A 23,348-nucleotide genomic window follows, 5' to 3' on the forward strand; every position below is an offset into this window, starting at 1 on the left:
TAAGTTAAAGATTTATTTTTTTAATGAAAAAAGCCATGAGCTCAACCAACAAGTTTGTTTAAATAGATCCTACCTTTAGGTGGAACTAGGTCCAGAGCAGTGAAAGAGTAGAAAGGGTTCTAAAAAACTATTAGGAGGACTTGGACTGAAAACCTGCCTGAATATCAGTAATAGGAGACTTTGAGCAAGTCCATACACTTCTGTGGACATATTTCCTTCCTCAAAATTGGAGACAGAATTAATTATTTCATATGGTTGTCATCTAGAATGAGGTGATAGAGATGGAAACATGTGTACTAGTGCAGTATCCTTTTTTAGAATTATAATTCTTCCTTGCCATTAGCCAGCCTTATTAAAAAGAAAAAAGAGAAGACTCAAATTAATAAAATTATGAATGAGAAAGGAGAGATCACTACCAACACCAAGGAAATACAAACGATTTTAAAAACATATTATGAACAGCTATACGCCAATAAATTAGGCAATCTAGAAGAAATGGACGCATTCCTGGAAAGCCACAAACTACCAAACTGGAACAGGAAGAAATAGAAAACCTGAACAGGCCAATAACCAGGGAGGAAATTGAAGCAGTCATCAAAAACCTCCCAAGACACAAGAGTCCAGGGCCAGATGGCTTCCCAGGGGAATTTTATCAAACGTTTAAAGAAGAAACCATACCTATTCTCCTAAAGCTGTTTGGAAAGATAGAAAGAGATGGAGTACTTCCAAATTCGTTCTATGAGGCCAGCATCACCTTAATTCCAAAACCAGACAAAGACCCCACCAAAAAGGAGAATTACAGACCAATATCCCTGATGAACATGGATGCAAAAATTCTCAACAAGATACTGGCCAATAGGATTCAATAGTACATTAAGAAAATTATTCACCATGACCAAGTGGGATTTATCCCTGGGACACAAGGCTGGTTCAACACCCGTAAAACAATCAATGTGATTTATCATATCAGCAAGAGAAAAACCAAGAACCATATGATCCTCTCATTGGATGCAGAGAAAGCATTTGACAAAATACAGCATCTATTCCTGATCAAAACTCTTCAGAGTGTAGGGATAGAGGGAACATTCCTCGACATCTTAAAAGCCATCTATGAAAAGCCCACAGCAAATATCATTCTCAATGGGGAAGCACTGGGAGCCTTTCCCCTAAGATCAGGAACAAGACAGGGATGTCCACTCTCACCACTGCTGTTCAACATAGTACTGGAAGTCCTAGCCTCAGCAATCAGACAACAAAAAGACATTAAAGGCATTCAAATTGGCAAAGAAGAAGTCAAACTCTCCCTCTTCGCTGATGACATGATACTCTACATAGAAAACCCAAAAATCTCCACCCCAAGATTGCTAGAACTCATACAGCAATTCGGTAGCGTGGCAGGATACAAAATCAATGCCCAGAAGTCAGTGGCATTTCTATACACTAACAATGAGACTGAAGAAAGAGAAATTAAGGAGTCAATCCCATTTACAATTGCACCCAAAAGCATAAGATACCTAGGAATAAACCTAACCAAAGATGTAAAGGATCTATACCCTCAAAACTATAGAACACTTCTGAAAGAAATTGAGGAAGACACAAAGAGATGGAAAAATATTCCATGCTCATGGATTGGCAGAATTAATATTGTGAAAATGTCAATGTTACCCAGGGCAATATACACGTTTAATGCAATCCCTATCAAAATACCATGGACTTTCTTCAGAGAGTTAGAACAAATTATTTTAAGATTTGTGTGGAATCAGAAAAGACCCCGAATAGCCAGGGGAATTTTAAAAAAGAAAACCATATCTGGGGGCATCACAATGCCAGATTTCAGGCTGTACTACAAAGCTGTGGTCATCAAGACAGTGTGGTACTGGCACAAAAACAGACACATAGATCAGTGGAACAGAATAGAGAATCCAGAAATGGACCCTGAACTTTATGGGCAACTAATATTCGATAAAGGAGGAAAGACTATCCATTGGAAGAAAGACAGTCTCTTCAATAAATGGTGCTGGGAAAATTGGACATCCACATGCAGAAGAATGAAACTTGCCACCCACTTTTTACTCCCTGGTCTTTGCCGTTCTTGTGTCTGTTAAATCAAATTAAATTTAAATGTATATCAGGACACATACATAACCATTTATATACACATGCATGTCAATGCCATGCTTTAAGTTAGGCAAGTTAGAGAACAGAGTTATTATCCATTGGACTCCATCAGTGGAAGCAGACATGCTAACTCATGGGTGTGTGTTAGATTGAGAAAGAGAGAGAGAGAGATGCAAGTATCCTGAGACTCTTAGATTAAAAAGCCAGGGGCAGGGGAAGCATCCGTATGTGTTTGGGTGACCTTGGAAGGCTGGCTGCTGATGGGTCACTCCCTGGATGGAGCCTGGACATATTGTCCCCAGTCGTCTTGGGGAAACTCCACAACAGCCAGCACATTAAACATGGTGCAGATGCACAAAATGAGAAGTGACTGAAGGAGATACCTGGGTTAATGATGTTGTTCTGCTGATGGGCTGCTGTTTAACAAGCTGATAAAGTTAAAAGCTAGGCTCAGAACCAGTGTGGTACGGTTCCCCCAGTACTCAACTGGTTAAAAGTGAAGTTAAACTGAGTTTGGAAAGAGTAGCATAGCAGCAGCACTGAAGACGCTGAGCACAAGAGAATCGGAACTGAAGACAAATTTCAGTATTAAAAGGTGAAGGTTAAAAGGCAGTGTTGATTTTGTAATCAGTATTTTGCTACTTCCGGCAGTCAGCCACCCTATTGAAGAGCTGGTACTCAGGAGTGAGTGACTAGAAAGAGCTGTCACATGTGGGCTGATGGCCACTTCTGCTGAGCATACTTTGAAGAAAAAAAATTCCTTCCTCCCTCTGGGCCTCGTCATGGTGGCTGGAGCTCTGATGAGTGAGCTCTGGAACCAGCGGGAGGCAGTAACCTGATTGGAGGCACCTGATTGGAGGCACCCATCCAGAATAATGACAGAAGAGCCAAATCACTCAACCATGATCACCCTGTATTAGTTTTCTATCGCTGCCATAATAAATTATTATAAAGTTAGTGGTTTAAACAGTATGAATTTATTATCTTACAATTTTGTAGATCAGAAATTAAACACAGATTTCAACTGGGTGAAAATCGAGGTGTGGGTAGGGCTGCATTTCCTCCAGAGAAAAATCTGTTTCCTTGTCTTTTCTAGCTTCTTGCAGTACCCACATATTTGGACTCATGGCATCTTTCCTCTAATTTAAAACCAGCAATTTTACATCTCTTAGATCCTTCTTCCTTCTTTCAAAACCCCCTTTGATTCTGACCTCAGCTGGGAAAGGTTCTCTGCTTTGAAGCACTCATATGATTAGGTTGGGTCCAGGATAATTTTTCCATCTCAAGATCCTTAACCTTAATTGCATTTGCAGGGCCCCTTTTTCCTTGTAAGGAAATCTACTTATGGGTTCCAGGGATTAGGATTTAGGCATTTGGGGAAATTCTTCTGCCTACCACAAACCTGTTAGAAATGAAGAAATGTTCTCTTAGATTCCTTTCCTCCTGTTGTTCCACTCCACCTTCCTCCCTTGCCTGAATTTTGGGGGTGCTAAGCTCTACTCTTTCCATTGATCATAGCAGTAGCAAATTTTCTGTATGGCTAACATGGTGGTCCGTGGTTGTTAACACTGGCATCAAGGCAAATGTGAAGGGGAGCTCATATGTCCCTGGGGACCTGAGAGGGTGACCAGAACTGATTCTCAGGCATTTGTGAGCACTTTAACTGGGAGCTATTTGAAAAGAATCTGAGGGGGAAAATTGCACTTTCTTGTATGAACATTTGGAGAGCCAGAAACAAAAAAGTTGGGGAGATTAAATATGAACTAATTTTTTCTTAAAAGCTGGCGAAAGTTGGGATATACCAGTTAGAGTTGAATGAATACATATATTGTTTCTCACTGTCACTGCTTTTTTTGTACTACACTCAGAAGCCTAACTTGCTATTTACAAGAATAAATACTGGAGTGACACAAATATACATATACACAGAGGGATAGAGAAAATCATTTTTAAAATTAAACCTCTATAGATATACAAGATTTAACTCCCTTGCTCATTCACCAGGCAGGAGCCTGGAATAGTCTATCAATAGCATCCCTTAACATATAACACTCTGCAGATGTTCTTTTACTGCTGAATTTTTTCCTACACCCAAACCCGTTATCAATTATTTAAGTCTTCATTTTAGGAGGCTAGACCCAGGAGGAGCATTAATTCCAGTGCTGTCATAGAATTTCCTTTAAAAAAACAAACAAACAAACAAACAAACAAACAACCTTATCTTATTTAGATTCAATTAATTAACATAGTGTATCATTAGTTTCAGATGTAGAGAGTTCAGTTATTCATCAATTGCATATAATACTCAGTGCTCACTACATCACATGCCCTCCTTAATGCCCACATTTCTTCTCAGCATCAGCAAGGCAATAGTAATTTTTGGACAAAATATTTTTTTAAAATTCAATGAGCATTTTCCTTATGGAATTTATGAAAACCCATTATCTATCATGAAACAAGGAGTACCAGTATTCCACAGCCATACATCTTCCACCTGTGAAATCTTAAAATCAGGATGATGGAAGTTGTAACAATGGGCCAAATCAAAATGCAAGAGGGAGGAGGCCAATGGGTAGGAAGAAAAAGAGAATGATGTGCATGTTTTGCACATTCAGGGAGAAAGCAATGATTAACAGTAGGTTCTCAACTCTCTAAGAGAGCTCATTTTCTAAAGTGTTTTGGGGAGCTCTATTTTGGGCACCAAGTGAAACATAGCAACTTGAAAGAGGACTTATTGATATGCAAAGAAAAAAGCATCTTATAAGTATGGGATGATCTTCTTTTCTTTTAATTTTGGCAGGGTTGTTGCAAGTACTGAGTTGATAGAAACTTCTTGGGCATAAACATATGTTAGAGAGAAATGAAAAGCCATGATCAAATACTTCATCTGTTCAGTGAGCCTTCCTTAAATGTGCATTAGCTCAAATTTTTAAGATAAAATCATTCAATATATGTTTTGGATTTCAAATGTCATGCTTGACTTAAACAATAAAGCAGGCTGTATTCTCTTTCTGGCTGAGCTTGACTGTGACTCATAACTATATCAGTCTGTACCCGTTTGCATCCAAGAGCTGGAATTTTGGTCTTAGTCATCTTTTACAAGAGAATTCCTGGCAAAAAGAAGGATCCTGGGTAATGAAAGGTCACTGATGTATTTAAACAGGTTGCTTTTTGGCATGAAAATAAGCGAAGTTGAAAGGTTTTACTTATTTTATGGTGGGAATGTACCCAGATCCCAAGAAACTTTATCCTTTCATTTTAGTAAGATCTGGAACAAAACTTTAGGAGAAGGTTGAAGCTTCTCTGCCTTTGGCTGAGCTGCCTCTTCAAAGAGGTGGGCCACTGTGGACTTTGGGGACCAATTCATCAAACTTTGCAAAGCATGTGTTATTAGTCAATGGGTCCTGATTCAGCTGCTCACTATTTTTAGATTTTTTAATTTTAAGTAATCTCTACACCCAACATGGGGCTCAAACTAACAACTCTGAGATCCAGTCATCCTCCACCAAAGTTCATTTTTACTTCGTCTTCCATTTTATATTTCTCTCATGCTGAGGCTCCTTGCTCCAGAAGACAAAGCTTTTTCAATCATGTGAAATCTTTCCAGAAGAAAGGTGGAAAGTTTAAGTCCATATCACTATAAATGGGGCTTTAAATCCTAGAGGTCAATCATTTGATAAAAGAATAGACTAGTATGCCATCTTATGGCTTGCTCTAAAGGGAGTAATCCAGGCTTGGAGGCAATGGATCAGAGTTTCATTTTTGGCTCAGCTGTTTAGTAACCTGTGTGATTTTGATGATAAAAGAAAATGTGGTATATACACACAATCTTAAAAAAGAAGGAAATCCTGACATTTGCAACATGGATGGACCTGGAGGACATTAGTCTAAGTGAAATAGACCAGTTTCATGGAGGGAAAAATGCTACAGATTTGTCTGTAGCAAATTTCACTTACATGAAAAATCTAAAATAGTCAGGCTCATAAGCAGAACGTAGAATAGTCATTGCTGGAGAGAGGGTGTGGCAGGAGAAATGGGTAAATTATTATTCAGTGTGTATACATTTTAGGCACTCAAGATGAATAAATTCTAGAGATCTGCTGTACAACATTATGCCTATAGTTAATGATATTGTGTCTGTTGGCCATCTGTATGCCTGAAGGGGTAAAGATCATGACCAACACCAAGGAAATACAAACAATTTTAAGAACATATTATGAGTAAGAATACACCACAGATTGGGCAATCTGGAAGAAACGGATGCATTCCTAGAAACTTATAAACTACCAAGATTGGAACAGGAAGAAACAGAAAACCCGAACAGACCCATAACCCACAAGGAAATTGAAGCAGTAATCAAAAATGTTCCAACAAATAAGAGTCCAGAGCCAAATGGCTTCTCAGGGGAATTCTATCAAACATTTAAAGAAGAACTAATACCTATTCTTCTGGAACTGTTTCAAAGAATAAAAATGGAAAGAAAACTTCCAAACTCATTCTATGAGGCCCACATTACCTTGACCTATAAGCCAAAGACCTTACCAAAAAGAATTACAGACTAATATTCCCGATGAACATGAATGTAAAAATTATGACCAAGATACTAGCCAATAGGATCCAACAGTACATTAAAAGGATTATTCACCACAACCAAGTGGGATTTATTCCTGGACTGCAAGGGCAGTTCAACATCTACAAATCACTCAGTGTGATACACAGCGTTAAATAAAAGGAAGGACAAGAACCATATGATCTTTTCAATTGATGCAGAAAAAGCATTTGACCATATACAGCATCCTTTCTTGATTAAAACTTTCCACAGTGTGGGGATAGAGGGACCATACTTCAATATCAAAAAGCGATCTATGAAAGGCCCAGAGGAAATATCATTCTCCTTCAGTAAAAACTGAGAGCTTTTCCTCTAAGGTCAGGAACGTGACAAGGTTGTCTACTCTCATCTCAATTGTTCAACATCGTACCAGAAGTCCTAGCCTTAGTAATCAGACAACAAAAAGAAATAAAAGGCAAAAAAGAAGTCAAACTCTCACTCTTAACAGATGACATGATACTCTATGTGGAAAACCCAAAAGACTCCACCCAAAAATTCTAGAATTGATACATGAATTCAGTAAAGTGGCCGGATATAAATGCACAAAAATCAGTTGCATTTCTATACACTAACAAGAGACAGAAGAAAGAGAAAATAATCAATTCCATTTAAAATTGCACCAAAAACTATTAAGATACCTAGGAATAAACCTAATCAAAGAGGTAAAAGGTCTGTACTCTAAAAACTACAGATAACTTATGAAAGAAATTAAGGAAGACACAAAGAAATGGAAAAATATTCCATACCATGGAATGGAAGAATAAGTATTGTGAAAATTTCTATGCTACCCAGAGCAGTCTACACATTTAATGCAAACCTTATCAAAATACCACCAGCATTTCTCACAGAGCTAGAACAAAAAATTCTAAAATTTGCATGGAACCTAAAAGACCCTGAATAGCCAAAGCAATCTTGAGAAGGAAAATCAAAGCCAAAAGCATCACAATTCAGGACTTCAAGTTATATTACAAAGCTGTAGTCATCAAGACAATATGGTATTATCACAAAAACAGACACAGAGATCAATGGAATATAATAGAAAACCCAGAAATGGACCCACAACTATGTGGTCAATGAATCTTCGACAAAGCAGAAAAGAATATTCATTGGAAAATGACAGTCTCTTCAACAAATGGTGCTGAGAAAACTGGACAGGCACATGCAAAAGAATGAAAATGGGCCACTTTCTTACAACATGCCTAAAAATAAATTCAAAATGGATAAAAGACCTAAAAGTGAGATAGGAAACCATCAAAATCCTAGAGAACACAGGCAACAACTTCTATGACCTCAGCTGTAGCAACTTCTTGCTAGACACATCTCCAGAGGCAAGGGAAACAAAAGCAAAAATGAACTATTGGGACTTCATCAAGATAAAAAGCTTCTGCACAGAAGGGAAACAGTCAACAAAACTAAAAGACAACCTACGGAATGGGGGAAGATATTTGCAAATGGCATATCAGATAAAGGGCTAGTATCCAAGATCTATAAAGAACTTATCAACTCAACACCCAAAAAACCAACAATCCAGTCAGGAAATGGGCAGAAGACATGAAAAGACATTTCTCCAAAGGCAGGTCTTATGTTAAGGGTTTGTCTCACATAAAATTTTTAAAAAGACTAAATTTTATGTATTGTCTATTCCATGTGGCTTCTCATAGGGTATCTTATTTCATTCTCATGAGCATCCTTTGAGGCATATTTTATTATCTTCCCCATTTTACATATGAAGGAAATGAGCTCACACAGGTTAAACCAATAGCTTATAATCATACCAGGACTGATGGAGCCAGATCTCGAATGTGTTTTCTATTCTATGGTCTATGCTTATTCTGTCTTATATATTATTTCCCCCTAAATCATATTTTCTATAGTTATAAAAGTGAGGTTAACAGTGCCTGACTTACACAACTGTTGAAAAAACTGTTAAAAATCATGTGTGAGTTAACTGGCATGTAGGTTGAATAAATTTAACAGGTCACTGAAAAAACAGTTGTTGACTACCTCTTCTGTACTATGCATGGTTCTAGGTGCTAAGGGGCATAGTGGCAAACAATCACAACATGTCATGGAGCTTCCTGGCTTGATATTATCCCATTTTACTATCAGTGATTTCAATGTGCAGGTGGGGATGGGGGTGGTGTGAGGAGTGTATTCATTTGCTAGGGCTGCCATAAAAAAGTACCACCAAAAAAATAAAAGTACTATATACTGGATAGCTTAAACCGCAGAGATTTATCATCTCACAGCTCTGGAGGCCAGAAATCTAAGATCAAGGTCTCAGAAAAGTTGATTCCTTCTGAGGGCTGTGGTGGAGAATCTGTTCCATGTCTCTCTATGCTAGTTTCTGGTGATTTTCTAGCACTCTTCGGTGTTCCTGGGCATGTGGAAGCATCACCCAGTCGCTGCCTTCACCTTAACATGGCATCATCTCCTCATGTGTGTGTCTGTATTCAAACTCCCCCCTTTACAAGGACCACTCACAATAGTGGATTAAGGATCTGTCTTTATATCTGCAAAGATGATATTCCCAAATACATTGATATTCAAGTTGGGAGTTAAGATTTCAACATATACATTTGCAGGGGGGTATGGGGGGAGATACAATTCAATCCATAACAGGGAGTTTCTCAATATAAATAAATTTTGATTTCCCTTGTGTGGTACAAAAAATTGCCATTGGGCCTCTGTGCAGAGGTTAGGGCATGGGGAATTTGTTCACAAAAGTGAACACATGGTGGCTGTGCTGTCAGTCTACAACCAGGGGGAAACGCTACAGTAGCCCCTGAAACAGAGAACTGGGTACGTTCACAGTGTTTCCCAAATACAGTCAGCTTTCTCTCACTCTCATTGGTTTCTCTGAGCACCGAACTACTTTTTTTCTGAACGAGGCTCAAACAACAAAACTGCTGCCCGCAGTGAGAGTGGTGGAGGTGGAGGTGGTGGTGGTGCTAGTAGTGGCGGCTTCTGATCCCTTGAAAGGCACCCAACAGCAAAGACAGGCCCCACGTGTGTGCAGAGAGTGGAGGATAAAGGATGATCTGGAGCAATCTGTGGGGCCATTTAACAAGCATCTGTTGCCAGCTTTCTGAGAACAAAGCTTTCTAGCAGTAGAGCTAATTAAAAAACATTGTGTTGTTTTTGTCTAAGGCCAAATAGTCTTCCGTGAAATACCATGAAAACGGCAAGCCTAGCCATTTGTCCCTCTTATCTGATACTTAGGAGAGGCATTAATTGAGTTTCAAAAGCTGACCTCAATTTTGATAGACTGACCAGCTTTTCTTGGATGTTATCTTATTTGCTCATCATAGCAACCCTGTGAGTGATAAAAAGGAAGTTTATGAAGTTTAGCAAACCACTGAACATTGCTCCAAAATTTGTGGAGTTTGTATTTATATCCAGGTTTATCTGACTCCAATTTTAAGCTCTTCCCACAATATCAAACAGAAGCAACTGGGCATGCTATAGTATGGCTAGGAACACTTGAACCTATGTTCTGATTTCAAGTATCTTGTCCCATTCCGCCTTCCCGGGAATCCACACATAGTGTCTCAACAGGCAGCAAGGAGAAACCTACGATGTACATCACCTGGTGCTCTCTCTACCAAAAGTTGTTTTTGAGCCCCCAAACAACTTTTACCACAGTTGGGAAATTTGAGACCAGAAAAATTCTCCAGGCTTCTCACTTTCATGTTTCTCAGTTAGTGCCTGAGAGACAGGCTACCCTGGCCCTGTGTCCCTCCTCCTTCCACCCCTCTACTCCCCTACCTTTCCTTCCAGCCTATCCCTGTGTTGGTATCTCCCCCTCCTCTGAATATTATGTTTTGTCTTTAATGAACTCCCCTAAATTCCTCACCTCTTCTAGTATCTTTCCTCCCCTCTCAGCCAAAGCAAAACATATTTATTTTCCTAAACAACAGGTTTAATCTCCTATATTTAGGTAAGGCCACAATTGGTGTGTACATTTTCCAAGATCCATTGCTGCCTCAAACTCTTATTCCCATGACATCTTACAGAACACCTTCCTGCTATGATGCTCATTTCTTCCAGGTTTGGTGTCATCCATCTGTAGACATTGGCCTTCAACTCATGGTTGTCCTGACCAGCACAAGGACAGCCTCCCTCCTGGAAGATTTCCATATGCATAATGGCAATACTTAGCTTCCTTAACTCTTTAAAACTTAACTTTTACTATACATAATTCCTTGACCAGTAAAGTTATACCTGAACTTTAATATCATCCAAATATTTCTTCATGTGTGGAATTTAAAGTTCTTATGCTCCACACACTGCTCTCAACTTCCTGTGCTTCCCAAACTCATGGAGAATTTTCCAGTCTTAATGTCCCCCCCCCCCCACTGGCATATAATCTCCATTTTAAACTCTTTAAACTCTTAGATAGGCATGGTCCAGCCAGCACTTAAATGTCTTACCCTGAACCTCAACACTGTGACTTCTCATTTAAGCTGGCCCTTCTCATTGGTTAATTCCTTTTCTTGTCCGTGGTCAGCTCCTTTTCCCCTTGTTAATCTCTTTTTGCCAGTGACTTATTGCCTCCTTAAACTCTCTCTCTCTTTATTTTTATTTTTATTTATTTATTTATTTATTTTACCATTGTTAACACTACAATTTCCCAGTGTTAATTCTACCTCCACGGTCATACTTACTCAATTCCCAGGGAAAACGAGTCCTTCAGGGGCAGTCCCAGTGCACTTCTTACTTAATTCTACAACATCTTTCTAAATGGTCTTAGTCACTATCATCCATATGCAGTGACTTCCAAATATATATTCTAATCTTGATTTCTCCCCAAATATTCTAGAACAAAATATAAAATTGCCAAGGGACAATTCTACTGGGAAGTTTCCCAGGTACCTAAAATTCATACAAAATCAAAGTTAAACTCTTCCTTCTACATCTATTCTTTCAGGTTTTTCTTTTCAGTTAGAGACACATGATCTGTGCTGTCACCTAAGCTAAAATCTAGAAATCATGTCTGATCCTTCTTTCTCCATTATCTCGCTCAGGTCTAAGTGTTTTTACCTTTTACACTTCTCTCTGATATGTCTTCTTATCCATAACTATTGCCTCTGCCCTAGCTCCTTAGCATCTCCTGCTCGGGTAGGAAAGAGCAGTGATTATGAACAAAAACCTTAGAGTTTAAAAGATCTGGGCTTTGAATCCTGGATCCATTAAATTTTCTTTGTGTGATTGTGACCAAGTAGTAAGTCTTGTTTTTATTTGTAAAGTAGTGATAATAATAATATTGGTAGAGGTGGTGATAATGGTGCTATTTCATAAGGTTACGTAATCCAAATTTAGGTCTGTCTGACACTAAATCTCTTCACACTCTGCTTTACCATCTGCTACTTGGGAGTTTTTTCTAAAATATAGTACTATCTACCCCAAACAGCCTGAATTTGGATGACATGATCTATTCCTATCGTGTCTACTGCTAATCTCCGTCTAACTGCTAATCTCTAACTCCAACATCTTCCAGTTCATTCTGATTTCTACAGAAAGCAATGGACTCATAGGGTCATATCTTAAAAAATATTAGAAGAAAAAATATTCTCTGAGAATCTCATTGATATTCTTGGCACAGGAAAACAAATTACAAGTACTTTGATTGTAATGGGCAACATTTTTTGAATGCTCAATATATATTCCATATTGGACACTTTAGACACATTATGTCACACATTCTTCAGGGTTGTTGAATTTCGTTGTGTAAGTCATCCACTCTATGAGGGCACCCTACCAAAAGGCATTATTTTTATCATAGATATCACACCACATTTATGTCAATTTGCCATCAGATGACTATACAATGGCTTATTTTAACAAAATCAAAATATTACACATTTCTTAGATTAATACAGAGTGAAGGGATGAAGAAGGGCTGCTTTCTAATAAGCACAAATAACTGTCAGGATTTGAAGTGGTAACGGGAATCTTTATCATTGTCTTTATCATCTTCATCTTTATTATTTTTCAGTTATCCCCTTTTCACATTTAAGAAAACTGGTATCAGGGCAGTTAAATGACTTGCACAACATTTTACAGATATAGCAAGTGGCAGAACTATGATTTGAATTCAGGTCCGTATGTTTCAGCTCAACACCACCTGCACGTCTCCAGACGTGTAGTGCTTAGAATGTATACTTGCTCCAGGGATACTAAAATGGTAAGGGTCAAGATTCTGAGTAAAAATAAAATTTGAAAAATGATGCAAGCCATCAGACAGTTGAATAAGGAAAACTTGGCTTTAGGCTTTCTGTGATTCTGATTTCATCTCTTTTTCCTGTGTCTACCTATCTCTAGGGCAATGTTGACTTTAGATATAACATGTGAAAACTTTCTCTTGAGGAGAAATTAAACTTCAGAAAATTGAAAGCATATTGACTCAGTGAGGGAATCTGGGCACTGGTCATCTTCTAAACCTTCTTACCAGGGCTGAGGCAGAGGACTATTGTGCATTTTCCAGGACAGGGGTGTCTCTGGAACTTTGATTGATGACATGTTGGGAAATGATATGAACAGCTTGTGTTTACAGCCTCAATGTTATCACATGAATAATAGAGCTAAGCATATCCAATAAATCAAATGTCCTGAAAGGTCACATGCAAACATGGAATGACACGACCCCAAGACCCAATCAGTTCAAGCAATATGGAATCCTGGCCAAGAAGTACATCATGTTTTCCTGGTTTGACCTCTTGCCTCTTCTGGATGAGATTAAAATATAATAATTCAAAGAATTGAAAAAAGTTCTCTTTGCAATGCTGTTAACTTTTGAATCAAAACTGGAATGGTTTGTTACCTTAGCCTTTCACTTTATTTGGAATTTTAGATAAATATTCTAATAAAGCATAGATAAATATCTAATAAAAGATAATGACTGTGATATCTCTTCAGTAATAGTAGATAACTATGATAATCAGAAAATACGGCCCAGGCAAAATTATGAAGAGGATGATGTTTTTCCTGGTATCTTCAGCTATCTGATTCTTTCCATATGTTAAGAGTATTCCTTATTGTTCCTCTCAGATATTCATGGAGGAGAGCGCTCTGGCTGTGATACTGCTTGATTCCATTAGATATTATTCAGCTAACTTGACTGTATGGTGAGTGTATATCTTGGCAGATGCTGACATATAGATAGGCAGCTAATTCAAAGAGAGGCATAGAAAAGTTCCCTGGCTTTGAGGGAATAAGAAAGAGAGTGGTAAAGGCCAGTGATTTATAGTCTGACATAGAATCCAAGTACCTGTGAAATTTTCATTTCTTTGTTTTTGCTTTTATTTAATTAAATATAGGTTTCCCTTCTCCAAATAATTTTGGGAAGATGAGAGGAGGCCTGACACTCTACCATTCAATCAATGGTATTACAAATCCAATTTGGGAACCAGTGGTATAAATTGCTCTGGTGTATGATCTAGTAATATCTATCAAGGTTTAAAGTACACACACCAGTCATACAGAGTATAGAAAAAAGCTAAAGAGATGAAATGAACTGCTATAATATATAACATTCTAACATTTGAGAAAAGGACAATACAGCACAGAGATAATGCAAGTTCATGATGTAGAGAACTCAACAAATTAAATAAGGAAAGGGTTTTCAGAGTCATTTGATTAAAATTTGTCTGATAAGACTAGATCGATCAATGAAAAGACTCGATATACAAAGACAAATTAATTCAGAATTATAGAAACTAAGACATATTCTAGATAAGTTATTGAATTCAAAGAATAAAGAAAAGATTCTTCATTCACCTGGTCAAAAAGTAAATACCACCCATTATGGGAGAATATTTAGGTGACTTCATTTCTTTCCCATAGCAACCTTCAATACAGCAGTGTCTACAAAGTACTGAGGGATAAAAAGTTTATTGTATTCACTCCAGTCATTTTTCTTTTTCTTTTTCTTTTTTTAATATTTTTAATGTGTTCATTAGAGAGAGAGAGAGAGAGAAAGGATGAGCGGGGGAAGGGGAAGCAGCAGAGGGAGAGAGAGAGGCAGACTCCCTTCTGAGCAGGGAAGCCCAACTTGGGGCTCTATCCCAGGACCCCAAGATCATGACCTGAGCCAAAGACAGACGCTCAACCAACTGAACCACTCAGGCACCCATCCCAGTCATTTTTCAAGAATAAATGCCACAAGGGCACCTGGATGGCTTGGTGGCTGAGTGTCTGCCTTTGGCTCAGGTGGTGATCTCGAGGTCTTGGGATCCAGTCCCTCATCGGCCTTCCTGCAGGGAGCCTGTCTCTTCCTCTGCCTGTATCTCTGCCTTTCTCTCTGTGTCTCTCATGAATAAATAAATAAAATCTTAAAAAAATAAATACACGCCAGAGAGAGGCTTTCTCAAAGAAGAAAATCATATGGCACCCATAAGTCCCTCTGGAGAAAAAGACAAACAAACCAATCTTGAAATCCAGCCAAATATGAACTAATATTAAAAGACAGAATTTAACATGTAGCAATATGGTAAAATGACTTTAAATATTTAAATTCTTTTGGGAGGTAGTTAATCCACTAAAATATGAAAACAACATTAACTAATGAAAAATTATAGCAGATCAGAATGTGAATGCCATTCATTCATCCAAAGCAAAGATAATACAAGTATCACAGATGGAAATGTAAGCAGGAGGTGAGGGTTGAAATGTAATGATGCTAAGCAGTTCCTCTCTCATCAAGGAAGACAATCAAAGATGTCTGAACTGGAAAAGTATTTTTTGAATGCCATAGTTGATCTAATATCAGTACTTTAGATAGTATTTTTGTTCTGAAACTTAGAGAGATATTGTAGAGTCACATATATTTTGTAATGAAATATATTAATTACTAAGAAGACTGGTAATGTTTTTGTTAAATTTAACAAAAATTTAACTATTTTTTTAAAAGATTTTATTTATTCATGAGAGACAGAGAGAGGGGCAGAGACATAGGCAGAGGGAACAGCAGACTTCCCACAGGGGGCCCGATATGGGACTTGATGCAGGACTCAATCCCAGGACCCCGGGATCACGCCCTGAGCCGAAGGCAGACTCTCAACCACTGAGCCACCCAGGCGTCCCACTTCTATGTAATATTTTTCTCCAACTTAGAAATATGATTTTTGTAGAACTGCCAAAGAAATATGATCAGATATATTATTTTAAATAAAAAAATGTAACTGCATTTTTCCTTAGAAAACTGCTTAGAAATTAATTATTAAGCTACTAAAGAGGCAGAGGTAGAAGAGGAAGAAAGCCTCATGTGGGACTCAATCCCAGGACCCTGGGATCATGACCTGAGCAGAAAATAGACACTTAACCACTAAGCCACCCAGATGACCCTAACATTTAATTATTCTTAATGTTTAAAATATATAGATTAGATGACCTCATTGTTTTAGAGTCATTTCTCTATTGTTATGGATCTATGTATTTATATACCTGTTATTCCACATTTGTGTATATGTGTATGTAGGCATACATTTATATATGCACATGCGTATATTTATGTATGTACACACACAGGTACATATATATATACACACATGCACACGCAGACACACATACAAAGACAGAGAGAGAGAGACAGCTGTTGACAGTAATAACCACACAATATTAATGCTGAGGGGTGCCTGGGTGGCTCAGTGGTTGAGGGTCTGCCTTTGGCTCAGGGCGTGATCCTGGAGTTCAGGGATCGAGTCCCACATCGGGCTCCTTGCAAGGAGCATGCTTCTCCCTCCGCCTATGTCTCTGCTTCTCTCTGTGTCTCTCAGGAATAAATAAATAAATAAATAAATAAATAAATAAATAAATAAATAAATAAAATCTTAAAAAAAATAAACAAAAGGGAAAAAATAATATTAACACTGAGAGATGCCCAGTCACCTGCCTTCCATGAGAGATGCACTTTCCAAGATCTTGTTGGCCAGATACACAGGTTCCCACTGCACAGAGCCGAACAGTAACAGTGTTATTATTAGGTCATCTGTCTTTATTGGAAAAACTTTGACCTTGTATCTAGAAGGTCTTTCAGCTTCATTTGGCTTTACTAAAACCCCCTAATTTTCCTCAGAAGCTCTTGTGACTAAGACACTTGATCAAATACCCATAAACTCTAATGATAATGAAGTATCTTATTCCTGGTCAGTTTGGCCACCCCTGATTGGTTTAAGGGTGAATATCTACTCACGTTGGGACAATGAGCCTGTCTACAGAAATTTGGAGATTTTCCCATGTTCTTCCGGCTTTAATGTCTAGAACTTTGAATGTAATGTCACAGATTGTGAAGGCTCATTTTCCACCATGGCATCTGAAAAGTTGAGAAAAGTGGAGTGCAGCGAGGAAGAAAAAACCAGATGTTATAGTGGAACAGACACAGAGGTGACTGAACATCTCATTGTGCTCTTGCCTCTCCGTAACTGGATTGCACACCTCTGTTCTCCTAACAATAAATTCTTCTTTCAAGTCAGCTTGAGACAGTTTCTTCTGCCAAATAATCCAAATTATTATATATGAATTAAATTCTTAAGAAAGAGAAACATGTAAGAAACTTTTTATGGCATTTAAACCAATTTAATGAGATCTGTTATAAAAAACATCAGTCACTTCAATTCCTGCTATATTTCAAAATAAAAGTGTTTTTTAAGAAGCAGCTGATTTTTCAACAAATATCCATTGAGTTTACTATGACCCAAGTACTATTCTAGGTACTTGAACAAAAAAAAAAAGACAAAAATCTTCGTTCTTGAGGCACTTACATTTTGGTGGAAGCATATAGTTTTCCAGGCTCTGGAAAAGTTGAAAAGTAAAATCTTTGGAAAATAAATGGGTTCATTTAGGAGTAACCAATTCAATGTTTCCTAAAATACAGACAACATCTGCATCAAAATATGAAAACCTCTCTCAACACAAGAAGATCAATACTATATATTTTGGAGTTGTAAGATAAACTTGGTAAAATAGAACAGTAAAAAATATTTCAGACACCTGTATTTTAATGTGGTTACTTAATGAAGGAAGTCATGTCTCCATCTTTCAGCTTTTGGTAACACATAAGGTAAAAAGAAGCTGTTTGGAAAAGTTCATTTTGAGGGCAAAAAAAAAAATGTGTTCAAGGAATATTTGTAGTATGAATTAATGGAAAGTTTCTGGTATAAAACAGTAAACATCAAAAGTAGGGGTGATATTACTATGTTTTCAACCATTCAAAACATGTCCAAAAATGTAGATTTATTTATTAATTCTCTATTCAGCTTTCACAACAATTTAAGTTTTCTCAATTAAATATATTCTTAGAATTCCTAGTATATATTTTTATTCTGTCACTTATGGTCCTTTTAATTTCATATTCATGGATGCTATTCCTTGATTTATCTCTTTGAAGATTATATACATATTTAAAGTCATTTCCAAATTTCATTTGCTATCAGTGTTTCTCCTGAATTTTAATTTTTTAAATATATTTTTATTGGAGTTCGATTTGCCAACATATAACATAATACCCAGTGCTCATCCCATCAAGTGCCCCCCTCAGTGCCTGTCACCCAGTCACCCCCATCCCCCGCCCACCTCCCCTTCCACTACCCCTAGTTCGTTTCCCAGAGTTAGGAGTCTTTATGTTCTGTCTTCCTCTCTGATTTTTCCCACTCATTTTCTCTCCTTTCCTCTCTATTCCCTTTCACTATTTTTCATATTCCCCAAATGAATGAAACCATAGAATGATTGTCCTTCTCCAACTGACTTACTTCCATCAGCATAATACCCTCCAGTTCCATCCACATTGAAGCAAATGGTGGGTATTCGTTGTTTCTAAAGGCTGAGGAATATTCCATTGTATACATAGACCACATCTTCTTTATGTGTTCATCTTTCGGTGGACACCGAGGCTCCTTCCACAGTTGGGCTATTGTGAACATTGCTGCTATAAACAATCCAATCATGAAATGGGCAAAAGACATGAACAGAAATTTCACCAAAGAAGACATACACATGGCCAACAAGCACATGAGAAAATGCTCCGCATCACTTGCCATCAGGAAAATACAAATCAAAACCACGATGAGATACCACCTCAAGTGAGAATGGTGAAAATTAACAAGACAGGAAACAACCAATGTTGGAGAGGATGTGGAGAAAGAGGAACCCTCTTACACTGTTGGTGGGAATGTGAACCGGTGCAGCCACTCTGGAAAACTGTGGGGAGGTTCCTCAAAGAGTTAAAAATAGAAATGCCCTGCAACCCAGCAATTGCACTGCTGGAGATTTACCTCAAAAATACAGATGCAGTGAAACAGCAGGACACCTGAATTTTAATTTTGTTCCTCATATTTTTAGAGTGTTTTCAGTTGCCCAGGGCTCTGAGAAAATGGCCTAGTCTTAAACTGGAAGCTTAGGTTCTTTAAGTAAGATGATATGAGATATAATGCAACTATAATCACTGAGTTATAGGATATCCTGGCGCATGTTCTAATCTGAGATCCTATCTCCTACCTCTTTCATTATGTAACCTTCCAAAACTATATCTAGTGTTCAGTTCCATTAAGCAACTCTGGCTCCTGACTTTTGCCATTTTCCTGCATAATAACCAGTTTGCTTCCGCATGTTTCCAGATCTGGAATCCAACAAGCTTATGACTTTTGCCCCCACTTCAATTTGTTTCTGGCCAACAGACATGTTTATCTCATGTTTTAGCATAACTATTTTTTTAATGTTTCTCCTTTCATATTTTATCTATCATTGCTGGAATGGAGGGAGCATCAGAACATGACCTCAACAATGGTAACTTCGTTGGAAATCCCAAAATAAATTTCTCAATGATCTTTCCAGACTCCAAGCCAGGAGAAATAGAAAGTATTATTTTGGGCAGTGGGACCATTCCCCCTGAAGTTATATCCTATGATTGAACTGAAATAAAAACAAAACAAAACAGCATGCTCTGAAATGTTCTGTCACTGGCAATAATGTAACAGAGGCCATTTGTATGATTAGGTAATTTCTAAGCAGTTGTTCTCCTAGAATTCCATAGGGTCAGGCCCCTTGAAAGAGCTCCTGGCACCATCAGGAGAATCATCATTTATTTTATTTTTTTTTATAATAAATTTATTTTTTATTGGTGTTCAATTTGCCAACATACAGAATAACACCCAGTGCTCATCCCGTCAAGTGCCCCCCTCAGTGCCCGTCACCCACTCACCCCCGCCCCCCGCCCTCCTCCCCTTCCACCACCCCTAGTTCGTTTCCCAGAGTTAGGAGTCTTTACATTCTGTCTCCCTTTCTGATATTTCCCACACATTTCTTCTCCCTTCCCTTATATTCCTTTTCACTATTATTTATATTCCCCACATGAATGAGAACATATAATGTTTATCCTTCTCCGATTGACTTACTTCACTCAGCATAATACCCTCCAGTTCCAACCACATTGAAGCAAATGGTTGGTTTTTGTCATTTCTAATGGCTGAGTAATATTCCATTGTATACATAGACCACATCTTCTTTATCCATTCATCTTTCCATGGACACCGAGGCTCCTTCCACAGTTTGGCTATTGTGGACATTGCTGCTAGAAACATCGGGGTGCAGGTATCCCGGAAAAGAGAATAATCATTTATTCATACACTGTTGTAGGTGATAGAAATAGGAATCATGAATTTTTTTTATCTTATAAACTGATTATAAGAAACCTGAAGAGGGGATCTTGGGTGGCTCAGCAGTTTAGCACCTGTCTTCTGTTCAGGGTGTGATCCTGGAGACCTGGGATCGAGTCCCACATCGGGCTCCCTGCATGGAGCCTGCTTCTCCCTCTGCCCGTGTCTCTGCCTCTTCCTCTCTCCCTCCCTCACTCTGTCTCTCAGGAATATATACATAAAATCTTAAAAAAATAAAAAACAAGAAAAGAAACCTGAAGAAACTTTTTCAGTGTCAAAATATTAACTAGAGGTAGAACTGAAACTAAGTAGGTAGAACTGAAATTGGCTAACAGATCAGAGTTCTTCTCACCATAGCAGGCAGTTTTATTTATTCCTTTTTCTTATATAAGCACAATGAATGTTGAGCATGTAGTGAGATAACCTGGAAAATGCCGTATTATCCTCCTGGGTTAGAATTGATTCATACCAATTTGTTGGTATTGAGGCCAACGTATTTTCGTGGAGTGTACTTTTATTATGCAGAAAACTAAAGACAATGTTGATATTTATTGTTCTTTTATTCAAGTAATTTTGAGATTAAATTTAATTGTGAGATTAAAATGTTTCAGAGTATTGTTCTTGAAAATCACAATTTTGTTATGACTGCAATTGGTTATGATTTTTTTTAGCATCCAGTTTTCAGGGTTTTAGAGTTGTATATCTTTATAAAACTTGCTTATTCATATTTTTCAATACATATTTGAAATGTATAAAACTTGCTTATTCATTTTTTCATTTCAAATATGTATTGAGAGCCCCATATGTGGCTATGCTAGGTATCTGATATATAGAGTGAACACATAGTTATATTTCCTGAATTCATAGAGTTGATACTCTAGTGTGGGAAATAGAAAACAAACAAACAAACAAAAATAATTGCAAGATAAATGAAAATTAAAATGACTGCAAGTATTATGAAGGAATGGTAGGTACTAAGGCTTATGTGGAAATAATCAGAAGATTTGACTAAATCAGGAATCCAGGGAAGGATTCTCTGGAGAGAGAGTCTAAAGGTTATGCAGAAGCAAATTCTTTCAGGAGACTGGGGGAAGAACATGCTTAGCAGAGAACAGGATGTGCAAGGTCCTTTGGAAAATAGGTCCATGGGTCCCTCAGTGAATTAAGTAGGCCAGTAAGGCTGGAAAGCATTCAGCAAGGGAAGAGTGGAGTAAATTGAGGCTGGAAGAATAGACAGGGCCAGGTTATGCATGACCTTACAGGCAGGTTAAGAACTTGGATTTTATCTTTAGCATAATATATGGGCTTAAGATAAGTATTTAATGGCTGAGGAATATTCCATTGTATACATAGACCACATCTTCTTTATCCATTCATCTTTTGAAGGACACCGAGGCTCCTTCCACAGTTTGGCTATTGTGGCCATTGCTGCTAGAAACATCGGGGTGCAGGTGTCCCGGCGTTTCACTGCATCTGTATCTTTGGGGTAAATCCCCAGCAGTGCAATTGCTGGGTCGTAGGGCAGGTCTATTTTTACCTCTTTGAGGAACCTCCACACGGTTTTCCAGAGTGGCTGTACCAGTTCACATTCCCACCAACAGTGCAAGAGGGTTCCCCTTTCTCCACATCCTCTCCAACATTTATTGTTTCCTGTCTTGTTAATTTTCTCCATTATAAAACAAAACAATAACAACAAAAAAGATATGTATTTAAAAGTCATTCTGGCTGCAGGTGAGTATGGGCCATAGATTGAATCAGATAGATCAGTGTTTGGGCTATTGTTTTATACCAGGTAAGAGATAACAGTAAGCTGAATGAGACAGTGGAAATTGGCATGGAAAGAAGTGAATGAATTTAAAAGGTACTTAGAATATGTGAATGATGAATTACTAAATTCTACTCCTGAAACCAATACTATACTATATGTTAACTAACTAGAATTTAAATTAAAACTTGAAATAAACAATAAATAAAGTGACAATTAAGTAGAAGATTTAAAAAAAGCTGTTTAGAAAAGAAAACTAACAGATGATGAGAAAGGATCAGGGTGGTTCGTAGGTCTTCATCTTGCATATCTGACTATATAATGATGTCCTTTGCAGCAATAAGAACCACAGAAGGGGACCTGGTTTCAAGGAGAAGGTCAGATTTTCAATGGTGTCTTATTAGTTTGAGGTGCTTTGGAGACATAGGACAAAAGGGTGGAGCTAGGATAGGCAGAGTAGTAGAGGACCCTAGGCTTGTCTTGTCCCTTGAACACTGCTAAATAAATATAAAATCATTCTGAATACCCATAAAATCAATCTGAGGACCGACAGAACAAACTGAACAACTAGAGGGACAGAAGAGGCCACATTGTGGAAGATAGGAGGTGTGGAGACATGATTTGGGGGAAGTAAGGATAGTGGGTGCTGTGGAGAGGAGGGAGCCCTGATCATGGAAAAAAGAGATAGATAGATAGATAGATAGATAGATAGATAGATAGATAGATAGAAACAGAGGATTGCATAAGGAAAACACTTCCTCAAAGCTATTGACTGGGAAAACTAGAGGGACTGATTATTGTGAGTTTTTACAAACAGTGGAACTCAAAGATTGGAAGTTTAGAAGTCTGTGCCCTGGCTGGAGTCAAGCCCAGTGGGCACTGCAATACTCCTGTGGAGAAGTAGAAGCCCGGGAGCTGACAGTGTAATCTGAGGATCATCTAGGACACACTGGGAGGGACTGTTCCCCCTTCTTGAAGTGCTTCTGGGAGAGGTGGCATTGCCTCTCTGGGGACAAAAGAGTGGGCAGGTGCCATTATGTTCCTATGACCCTTAGCATAGGGGCAGAGACACCTGCTGAGGGCAGCTAACCTAGACAGCAGCTTTTTGCTGTGCTTTATTCCAAATTCCAAGCTGCTGCATGTTGGTACAACTGCCCTTCTGGAACAAACCTGCACCAGCCCCACCTTGTCAAGACCCTCCCACAGA

At 38.1% G+C, this 23,348-nt stretch overlaps 1 long non-coding RNA gene across 10 annotated transcripts in view; it reads left to right on the forward strand.

The window, feature by feature from the left end:
- The window catches only part of LOC144300456 (uncharacterized), a 230,010-nt gene that overhangs the window by 19,692 nt on the left and 186,970 nt on the right, over positions 1–23,348 (forward strand). For 4 of the 10 annotated variants that reach the window (XR_013367088.1, XR_013367087.1, XR_013367091.1 and 1 more), the window contains one exon: positions 13,778–13,854. The exons of 5 other annotated variants lie outside the window; for them this stretch is intronic. This is a non-coding gene — a long non-coding RNA (uncharacterized LOC144300456). Of the gene's footprint in view, positions 1–13,777; positions 13,855–19,479; positions 19,646–23,348 lie in introns of those variants that run through there. One more of the 10 variants, XR_013367093.1, reaches the window with a different exon arrangement.

This window comes from Canis aureus, chromosome 28 (assembly GCF_053574225.1).
Source record: "Canis aureus isolate CA01 chromosome 28, VMU_Caureus_v.1.0, whole genome shotgun sequence".
Taxonomy (NCBI): Eukaryota; Metazoa; Chordata; class Mammalia; order Carnivora; family Canidae; genus Canis; species Canis aureus.